At 32.6% G+C, this 10,573-nt stretch overlaps 1 protein-coding gene and 1 pseudogene across 5 annotated transcripts in view; one reads left to right on the top strand and one right to left on the bottom strand.

Moving 5' to 3' along the window:
* Positions 1-10,573, top strand: part of FAM35A (family with sequence similarity 35 member A) — an 82,500-nt gene that overhangs the window by 20,964 nt on the left and 50,963 nt on the right. Inside the window, exon 3 of one of the 5 annotated variants that reach the window (XM_023527955.1) lies at positions 6,767-6,800. The exons of the other annotated variants lie outside the window; for them this stretch is intronic. The gene's annotated coding sequence lies outside the window, so the exon portion shown is untranslated. The remainder of the gene's footprint in view (positions 1-6,766; positions 6,801-10,573) is intronic. 5 annotated transcript variants of the gene reach the window in all.
* On the bottom strand, positions 832-950 carry LOC111736609 (annotated as a pseudogene).

Here is a 10,573-nt window from a genome sequence, read left to right on the forward strand (position 1 = left end):
ACTTGAAAACCCACATCCGAAAAGATACATGCACACCGATGTTCATAGCTACATTATTTACTGTGGCCAGGACATGGAAGCAACCGAAGTGCCCTATGATAGATGACTGGCTAAAGAAGCTATGGTACATATATACAATGGAATATTACTCAGCTGTAAGAAGAAGTGAAATACTGCCATTTGTGATAACATGGATGGACCCCGAGATAATCATGCTAAGCGAAATGAGCCAAAGAGAAAATATTGAAAATCACATGATATCACTTACATGTGGGATATAAACCTAAAAGCAACAAATGAACAGGACAAAGAGAGACTCATAGACATGGACTACAGACTAGTGATTACCAAAGAGTAGGGAGCAGGGGGTAAGTAGACAGGGTAAAGGGGGTCAAATATGTGGTGACAGAAAGAAATCTAACTTTGGGAGGCAAACACATATATGCCTTACTGTTAAAGTGTACAGCTGAAACTTATTGGATTTTGTTAACCAATGTCACCATAAAAAATTAAAAATTAAAAAAAACCCAGCTATTTAGTGTTATGGAACATTATAATAACAAAACTGAGTTCGAATCTTGTCTCTGCCTCACTATTAGATATGTAACCTTAGAAAAGTTGCTTCATTTCTCAAAACTTCTGTTTCTTCCTCTAAAAAGCAAGGTTAATATCTTTTTTTTTAAAGTTATTTTATTTTATTTTTATTTTTCTAATTTTTATTTTATTTGTTTATTTATTTTTTTTAGGCAAGGCAACCTTTGGTTGACCTCACAGATTGCAAGGAACTTGTCTGCTTACAATCCCTTATTTTTTATTTTATTATTTTTTTAATGCCTACAGCACCTGGTCTTCCTATTTGGCCTCCCATCCAAGTACTAACCAGGCCTGACCCTGCTTAGCTTCCGAGATCAGACGGGATCAGGCTTGTTCAGGGTGGCAGGGCCGTAGATTTGGCAAGGTTAATATCTTGCAGGACAGCTATGAGACTTAAATGAGAAAATTTGCATAGTGTCTGACACACAAAAGGCTCTCAATAAATGTTAATTATGCTCCCTCCCCCCCAAGAAGTTGTCTCGATCTTATACCATGAATGAGTTATGAAAATAGTTGGAAAAGAAATCAGGTTTTCTTTGTTGTTGTTGTTTTTAGAAAGACCAGTTTTAAATTTGAACCGTGTCTGTTAAAGCTGACATCATCTTCATTCTGATAAAGTGACGTCATGATACAGGTTGTATGGGAGTTAAAACCAGTTTCTTCCAGCTTTCCAACTGACATAATAAGCAAAACCTGACTGGGCAAACATAGACCTATTTATTATTATTATTATTGTTAAACTAGCTTTGGTGCTGCCTTCTGTTCTTTTTGAAATTTCACTGTTGTCATTTAAAATGTGACAGACCTTCAAAAGCTTCAAAGAATGCTTAATGGTTTAAATCATCTCAGAACATGTGAAGTATATTTTCCAAAGTGGTCTTCTCTATCTAGCAATATGTTCAAAATCATGCATGTTGGACAGAATTGCTTATATTTTCATATATATTACTGGAAGTTTGTTTAGTTTTCATAACAATCAACTTTGTTTAGTTTTCATAACAATCAGATTTTGGAGTTTATGGGCATTACTTAGCATATATAACCAAAGCATGAATAATCACTTAAAACAAAGATATTAAAAGAAAATCTATGGGGATTTTTCAATGTCACAGTGACTTACACCCTAAGCAAAAAGAAAATGGGTTTGGTTTAAGCTATATGTGGACTATCTCTAATATTCTATTTAGTTAATATTCTATTCTCATAGCCCTGATACATAGTAGAATTCAGTAAATATTGATAGACTGAATTTAATTTCTAATCCCAACTTCATGCCTTACAACTTCTGTAACCTTGAAACTTCTTGAATTGTCTAAACTTCAGTTCCCTCTTACATAAAAAAGGAGGTACCAATATTTACCTGCTAGGATTGTTGTAATAATTAAGTGTTCATGCACTTTAAATAGCCAGCACAGCATGTGGCACATAGGAGGCACACAATTCACTGCATGTTTCCCCAGACACCTCACCTCTTTCCTCAGTAATGTTCTTTTCAAGTACATTTCTTTATCATTCACTAAACATTTAGAAGCTGTCTTTAAGAGAGAATATTGTTTGCCAATTAAACTGAAAATATGTCTTTTTGTAGCCCACACTTGGAATACAAAATTGCTAGTACATCTGATGGAACTTTATTAAAATCCTGGCTTTGAGGTGTACTAGTATTGTGTCCTTTGGCAAATTATTTAACCTGTGTGAAGTATAGTGAGCCTGAAATGAGTAATATGTGTAAAGCATCTAGTTCATTGTCTTGTTTGCACAGACTCAAAACAGATATTAATTTAACCTGATAATTTACATAGTTCATGTATGTCAGGAGCCTACGCTATACCAACCCCGATAAGAGCAGTCATGAAGACCGTGAATAAATATTGGGCAAATAATTATGTAGGTGAAGTCGTATTTTCTGTTGTGTTTGAACTCAAATAAACTAATGGGCTGTTATTGCATTTGGCATTTTTTTTGATGTTGTCTTTCTTTATTGAGAATCAAAATTTAAAAAAATGAATGTTGGAGATAGGTTAATGAGGGCTAAGGCAGACGAGGTAAATTTTACTATCTAAAACATTTTTTCATGTTTTTGGTGATCTTTTTCATTAGAAATAAGCATGTTCCTCTCCTGTATTAAAATTCAAGATATGTTATTGGTAAACCAAATTTAATAAAATATTCTCCCTATTTTAAAATTCACTTGAATTGTTCAGATATTATATAAAATTGATTCCTACCTTGGCAGACTAAGCATTGCAAAGCTGGTGCTAAGAGTTTTATGAGAATTCCTAACAAATAGAAAATCTTAAGAATGACATTAGGTATTATAGAAAAAGTTTTAATTTTGAAAATGTTTATAATGTCCTTATCAAATTAGCAATAAGTTTTAAAGGGGTACCCAAACAATCAACATTTATTTTTGAAGTTAACTTTCTCTGTTAAAGACATTAACATCTATTTTTTGTTATGTAGGGTTTCATTTATTAATTAAAATATAGTTCATATAACATAAAAATTTCAGTGGTGTTAATTATATTCACAAAAGTTGTGCAACCATCACCATTATATAGTTCCAGAACTTTTTCATCACCCCCAAAGGAAACCTCATATCCATTAAGCAGTTATCCCCACAACTTCCCCCTTTCCTCAGCCCCTGGAAGTCACTATCTGCTTATTTCTCTACAGTTTTGCCTATTCTGAGTATTTCATATACGGAAGCCTATGATATACTGTCTTCTGTGTCTGGTTTCTTTCATTTAACATGTTTTCAAAGTTTATGTTGTGCTGTATATCAGTACTTCATTTTTTATGGCTAAATAATATTTCATTGTAAGGATATTCCACATTCATCAGTTGATGGAAATTTGGGTTTTCACTTTTTGGCAATTGTGAAAGATGCTACTCTGAACATTTGTTACAAGTTTTTTTTGTGGACATATTTTCAGTTCTCCTTGGTATATACCTTGGGTGGAATTACTGAGTCATATGGTAACTTTATGTTTAACTTTTTGAGATACTGTCCAATTGTTTTATTCACAGTAGCTCCATTATGTTATGTAGTTTTTAATGTTATCTATGATATTTGGAAGAAACGAAAGAAAAGTTTATTAAAATGTTAACAGTGTTAGTACTTGACAGCCCTTCTGGCAAGCAAGGTGGAGGTCTAAGTTTACTTCATTTGCTTTTCAGAATGAAAACATTGAAATATAAACCTACAGTATAGAAATAGTGTCAATTTCTTATGCTCTCTTATTCCTCCACTCACCCGCTTCTCTTAAAAGTTTGGAACATGCTTCAAATTGATGATGATTATTTTCATATAAGGATAGATCTCTAAAAGTTACATTAAGTTTCTTGCTTTGCTTTTCCTTAGTAAGTTTCATATTTTATTACACAGTTTACTAATGCGAAAAAATTGGGCATTGCTCTTTCTACGGAAAACATTCTGGAATCACAATTCAAAATATATTTAATTAATTATGATTAAATTTTTTGGATGTAAAACTAACTTTCAAATTACTACATAAAGACCTCACTTAATTTTTGTGTAGAAGATACTGTGTTAATATAGTAGGTGTTTTAGAGATGCTTTTGTTTTTTTGCTGATAACACTACCCATGCCTCTTTTGTTGCTCACAAGTCGTCATCATCTCTTCAACCTCCTATATTTGTTCACACAAATATTTATACAACTTTCATAAATTTACATAAAACGAAGTTAAAAGAATTGGTTTCATTGGAGGTATAGAAGTTCAAAGCAGAAAGGGTACTCAAGAGATATACTATTTATAGAATGATTTCTAATACTAGATTGAAGCTTAAGTGCTTTTTCATGCCCTATCTCATTTAAAGTGACAATCCATATGAATTTTATGTTTGGAAGAATAAATGTGTTTATCAATCATTCCATAAAGTATGAAGTAAGCTCTGGCTCTCTAGGATAAATTTATTTATTTTAACTTTATTTTTTCTTAATTTTTATTTTTTGGTTAGAGTCGACATTCATTATTATTTTATATTAGTTTCAGATGTAAAATCTTTATTTTTTTAAAGGATATATTATAGAGATTGAGTTGCTTTGAGTAATGAAAAATTAAGAGAGTTCTTTTTCAGGTAAATTTTTTAGGTTTTAAGATATGAAAGTATCATTGTGGATGTTGAATATGTTGTTTACTAAATCCTGTTTACTAAGCCCTATAATTTTCAGTTATTTTTTTAACCTATAATTTTAACCTATAATTTTCACTTATTTTTGCAAATATTCTGGTGCTTAAAATAATGTTGTGTTGGGTAATTTTTTCTTCACTTCTGGAATGTTTAAGTATAGATAGTTGCATTTGAACTAGAGAAATAATGGATTTTAATCAGGATTTTTGTCTGAATGTTCACTCCTTTAATAATTTTTTTTGCATTTTTTTTTGCCATGGTATTAAGTTTGTAGTTGATCACCTTCTGTACTAACTAGAAGTAATCTAGAAGGTGAAAATTAAAAAATCAACCTCAAAAAATTAAAAATAGAACTATAGGATCCAGCAGTTCCACTTTGGGATACATATCTGAAGGACATATCTGAAGGAAATGAAATCACTATCTCAAAAAGATTATCTGCACTTCCATGTTCATTGCAGCATTATTTATACTAGTCAAAAATGTAGAAACAACATGTCTATTGGTGGATGAATAGATAATGAAAATGTGATGTATATACACACATGTGTACACACACACACACACATTCACACTGGAATATTATTAGCAATAACAAAGAAGGAAGTCCTGCCATTTGAGACAACATGGCTAGACCTTGAGGGCATTATGCTCAGTGAAATAAGTCAGACAGAGAAAGACAACTACTGTTTGATCTCACAAAGCCAAAGGCATAGAAACAGAACAGATTGGTGGTTGCCAGAGGCAGAGGGTAGGGGCAGGGGGAAATAGGTTAAGGTGGTCAAAAGGTACAAACTTCAGTTATAAGATAAATAAGTTCTTGGAATATAATGTACATCATGGCGACTATAGTTAATAATACTGTATTGTATGTTTGAAAATTGCTAAGAAGGTAGATTTTAAAAGTTTTCATTACAAGAAAGAGAAAATATTATAACTCATGGGGTGATGGATGATAATTAAACTTAGTATGGTAACCATTTTGCAATATATACGTATATGAAATCATTATATCATACACCTTAAACTAATACAAGGTTATATGGCAATTGTATCTCAGTAAAACTGGGAGAAAATATATTCCCAGATAAAGTGTTATCGCTGCTATTTTAATTTAAGGTATTCATAAATGGAAAGAAGCCAGGGAGATTTTGGAGATCAAGTTTTATATTATGATAACCAAACTTTTATACATATTTATACATACTTGAAACAATATGAGAAATCTGTGACTAGAATATGATTTCTAGGAGGAGTAATTGTTATGTAGATGGATATCTGCCCAAGCTTTATTGTTCTTGGTGTTCAACCTCTGGTATTGTTGCCAGAGTTCCTTCAATTATTCCTTTAATTGGAAATTATAGTGCATTTTCCCATAGACAGAGTGTGGTTCAAATAGTACTCTTAATTCTAGTTATTCATTCATTAAATAAATACTTTAAGCTCTTGATAGAAGGCAGGTACTCTGCTATATACTGTTTACGTTTACAAGGTTACAAAGATGGATAAAAAACATGACACAATCTTCTGTCTCAAGTCGCTATTCTTTTGTTAGCTGTGGGAGCTCAAAAGAAGTGATTGAAAGTTACCTAATATGGTTATATTTATTCCTTTCTTTCCCCATGGTTCTTAGGTACTTATGGATTAAGGTGGTCTTTGTTTATTGCCCAAGATCTCAACTTTATTTCTTAATTTTCTTTCTTTGGAAAAATGTTTCTCAAGTTTTAGAACTTGGAAAACTTTATGCATAATTGGAGACTGCCTATTTTGAAATGGAGAAGCGCCTCAACATTATTGAGTTAATATATAGTTGGTACAAAGTTTTCAGTTGTAGTTGCTGACTTGCTTAGTGAGTAAATGATTGATACAATCAACTAAAAAGTTAAGAGAAAGAGTGGCCTGAGTAGTTTTTCAGATACAGTCAATTATTCAGTATGATAAGAGTCTTAAAACAACTTTCATTGTTATTTCTGTTTCTTGTAGATGGTCAGGTAGTTTTTCTCTCCCTTTTTAGGAAACATGAAAAGCCTTATGTTTGAGTAGACAAGGTAAGCATTCAAATAAACTCTTTAGTGTCATTGTGACAACGGAATGATTTAATATAAAAATAGTTTCAGTTATTTAAAAAAAGTAAAGAATTAACTATGTTAACATTTGTATACAGCATTGCTATAAGCATTTTATGTTCAATATCTGATTAAGCCTCATAACAATCCTGAGCGAGACGCTGTTATACTTTACACACGAAGGAACTGAAGTGTAGAAATCTAAGGATTTCTGCTACTGGTTATGCATTTAGCAAGTTATGATAGCATGAGAGTCATGTTGCTTCTTTCTCGCCCTCCTCTCTCTCTCTCCCTCCAACTCCTTTGGTTTTGTTGTTTTTTGCTTTGCAGGACAATTTTGTTAGACTTCTTAGTTTCCAGAGATCAGATTTAGTTGCCAAAGTAGGTTTTATGTCCTTGGGAAATCCTTAGGTACCTTATGTCTCTATCTTCAATATATAAAAATATCTTCATTTTTTTTAAAAAGTTTCAGTTTAACAAGTTAGTTTGTTGGGGATTGTTCAGACAAACAGTAATAATTCTCAGTTCCCACCTTCATTTCCCCTTCTCAGAGGTAACTGTTCTCAATTCTTAGCTGTTTGGTGCTTCCCTGTGATATTTCAAGTAACATATTTGAATTGATGTTAGGACATTGTTTATATGGTTTTCTCTGTCCTTATCATTAACTCAGCTCAGGATTTTTTACCAATTGCCCAAATTTCCTATTTTATTTCACATCATTTACTCTGTCAGTGTCATCATGTTGAAGGAATCCCTCCCAAGCAAAGTGCTCCAATCTGGAGTAGTTTCTGTGTCCTCATAGTGTCTAATTATCAGTCTAAGTATCTCTTCTTTTCTCCTGTGTTGGATCTTTTATTTCTTCTGTCCTATGTCTTCCTCTTTCTTGGTTTACTCCCACATTTTGCTAAAGAAAGGGTGAATGGGAGGCAAGTTATTTGATACCTTGCATTTCTGAAAATGTCTTTATTATCCTCTTAACCTTGTTTAATAGTTTGGTTTGTGTATAACATTCAGACTGGGAATAATTTTTCTTCAGAATTTTGATAATTTTGTTCCATTGTTGTCTAGCTTATACCATGGCTGCTGAAAGTTCAAAATCATTCTGACTCTTCATCTGTTGTCACCTATTTTCCATCTCTGGAAGCTTGTAAAATCTTCTCTTGGCTTCCATTGTTTTGAAATTTCAAAAAGATATGCTTTAGTATGGATGTACTTTTTTCCTGTTTTAAAAATTATTTATTTTAAATTACAGTTGGCATATGACATTGTATTATGGAGTTGCTTTTTAGATTCATTATGCTGTGCATTCTGTGTTTTCAAATAGTAAACTTACATTGTTTAATTCTGGAATGTTTTCCTGAATTATTTCATTGATCTTTCTCCTCTGCTGTACAGATATTGAATTATCTTGACTAGATCTCCAATTTCTTAATATCATCTATTTTATTCTTCATTCTTTCTGATAAATTTCCTTAAGTTTAATTTCCAAGGGCTCTTTTTAAAAGTATCCTTTTTTTTTTTTTTTCCCCCATGGATGGAGTATTGGTCTTCTCCAAGGATGTGAAATGATAGGGTTAGAAAAAATATTTTTAACTTAAAATTTTTTCTCTCTACATTTTCCATGTTTCTTCCAAGTTCTTTTTTTCTTGTTCCTTTTCTTTGTTTTCTGATAGAGGCTTTTCTCAGATGAGTCGTGAACCTTAGCAAACTGCAGGTGTGACCCTGAGAGTTGATTGGAAGCTCTGAGTACATCATTGGTACTCATTGACTGAGTTCACTGTAGGGTGACCTGACTTTGCTATTTACGCTGGTACCTGCTGATACCTGCTTCTCATTTCTTTTTTTTTTTCTGAAAAGAGAAGAGTCTTTTAATCTCTCGCCTTGTGTGTGAAAGCTACTCCTCTAGGAGTTGAGTGAAAGAAGTATATGTATATGTATGTATATATGTTTACTTAATCCCCCTGGTTTGATTAAATCCTTTTCCTCTTCCCCGTCCCCCAAAGTGTGCTTTGTATACCTCTGTTCAGAAATCCTCTTCAGAGAATAATTCTCTAGAATTTTGCCTTGCCGACAGAGGCATAGTAAGCCAACCATATGGAATGGGAGACATTGAGAGATTAAACCATTTCTTAAAGAGCTTTCAAATTCCTGACTGAACCTTTTGAGAATTCTGTGGACTAAGTCAGGTTGGTTTTGACTTTCCACATTGCTGGTTTACGATTCAGCTTTCTTGGATCTTCTGTTAGTTACCATATGCTTTCCAGCCTTCAAACTTTATGTCTTAAAATTACCTTATTAGTATTTTAGCACAGTTTTGAGAAGCAATGAAATTAAATATCTGGGACCCTGGGTAAAAATTCATTTTTACCCAGAATCTAGTTCTAGATTTTTTTGTTTAAGTTTTTATTTATCTATTCATTTTTTACTATTATTTTTGTAAAAATATTTTTGAAAAAATAAATTTTTTTTTTTTACAATATTTTCAACTTAAACACTATTCACACTGAACATTTATGGCAGCTTAACCTACCCAAATATGAAGTTTAAGAAACTATTCATTTTTTTTATTGTGGTAAAATACACATAAAATTTATTAACTTTTAAAGTGTACATCACAATGTTGTACAGCCATCACCACTATCTAGTTCTAGAACTTTTTCATCATTCCAAAAAGAAACCCCATATTAATTAAGCAATTAAGCATTTCCTACTCCTTCTTTCCCCCAGCCCATGGCAACCACTGATCTGCTTTCTGTCTCAATGGATTTGCCTATTCTGGATATTTCATCTAAATGGAATAATATAGTCCATGGCCTTTGAGTCACATACTTTCACTTAGCATGTTTATGAGGTTCATCTATGGTGTAGTACAAATCAGTACTTCTTTCTCTTTTATGGCTGAGTAATTTCCATTGTACAGAGATAACGACATTTTATTTATTCAATCACCTAATGTCCTTTTTTTTTGTTCTAGGATCCCAGCCAAGTTCCCACAGTACATTTAGCTGTCATGTTTCCTTAAGTTCCTCTTGGTTATGAGTTTCTCATACTTTTCGTGCTTTTGATGACTTTGACAGTTTTGAGGAGTATTGTTCAGGTATTTTATAGAATGCACCTCTATTGGTATATGTCTCCTATTTTTCTCATGAGTAGACTGGGGTTTTGGATTTTTTGGAGGAAGACCACATAGATTAACTGCCATTTTCATTATATTAAGGGTAGATACTGTCAACATGACATATCAGTATTAATGTTGACATTGACCACCTGGTCAAGATAGTGTTTGTCAAGTTTTCAACTATAAAATTACTCTTTTAGTCTCTGTTTTCATACTGTACTCTTTGGAAAGAAGTCATTTATATACAGCTCTCACTTACAGAATGGGTAGTTATGCTTCCCCTCTTCGAGGATGGAGTATCTACATAAATTATTTGGAATTCTGTGCAGGAGATTTGTCTTTTCTCCCCATTTATTTATTTATTCGGTCATTCTTTATGTCAGTATTACTCATGCATATTAACTTTATACTTGAGGTTATAATACAATTACTACTTAATTTTGTTGCTGAAATTGTTCCAGCTTTGGCTGTTGGGAGCTCTTTCAGTTGGCTTCTATGTCTCTTTGACATACCCCCATCAGTGTGTATGGGCATGTGTGTGTGTGCATGCGTGTGTGTGTGTGTGTGTTTGTGTGACAGAGAGAGAGAATGAGGGGAGAGAGAGAGAGAGAGAGAGAGAGAGAGAGAGAGAGAGAGA

This window comes from Pteropus vampyrus, unplaced genomic scaffold, assembly GCF_000151845.1.
Source record: "Pteropus vampyrus isolate Shadow unplaced genomic scaffold, Pvam_2.0 Scaffold20, whole genome shotgun sequence".
NCBI classification, from domain to species: Eukaryota; Metazoa; Chordata; class Mammalia; order Chiroptera; family Pteropodidae; genus Pteropus; species Pteropus vampyrus.